Raw genomic sequence first — 237 nt, forward strand, 5'->3', positions numbered from 1 at the left:
TCCCCCACTCCGGCCCATCCCGCTCACCGGTGAGTTTCGGCCCTCGCGCATCCCCCCGGCCCCTAGCCTGCGCTTTGGTCGCGGAAAAGCTGGATGGAGCCGCGTTCGGAAGGCGGTTGGCTCCGCGTGGGTAGGAAGGTTGTCGGTTCCTGGATCTACGATACCTCTTTTGGAGGGCCGGTGTGGCGTGCCGGCAACGCATTGCCTACACGCGGTGAGGGGCCCGAGACCCTTCCT

General features: G+C 66.7%; 1 protein-coding gene across 1 annotated transcript in view; it reads left to right on the forward strand.

Moving 5' to 3' along the window:
- Positions 1–237, forward strand: part of Dnaja1 (DnaJ heat shock protein family (Hsp40) member A1) — an 11,165-nt gene continuing 10,928 nt past the window's right edge. Inside the window, exon 1 of the mRNA XM_010619197.3 lies at positions 1–29. The gene's annotated coding sequence lies outside the window, so the exon portion shown is untranslated. The remainder of the gene's footprint in view (positions 30–237) is intronic.

The sequence above is a fragment of the Fukomys damarensis genome, unplaced genomic scaffold (assembly GCF_012274545.1).
Source record: "Fukomys damarensis isolate Sample0158 unplaced genomic scaffold, DMR_v1.0_HiC HiC_scaffold_36, whole genome shotgun sequence".
Classification (NCBI taxonomy): Eukaryota; Metazoa; Chordata; class Mammalia; order Rodentia; family Bathyergidae; genus Fukomys; species Fukomys damarensis.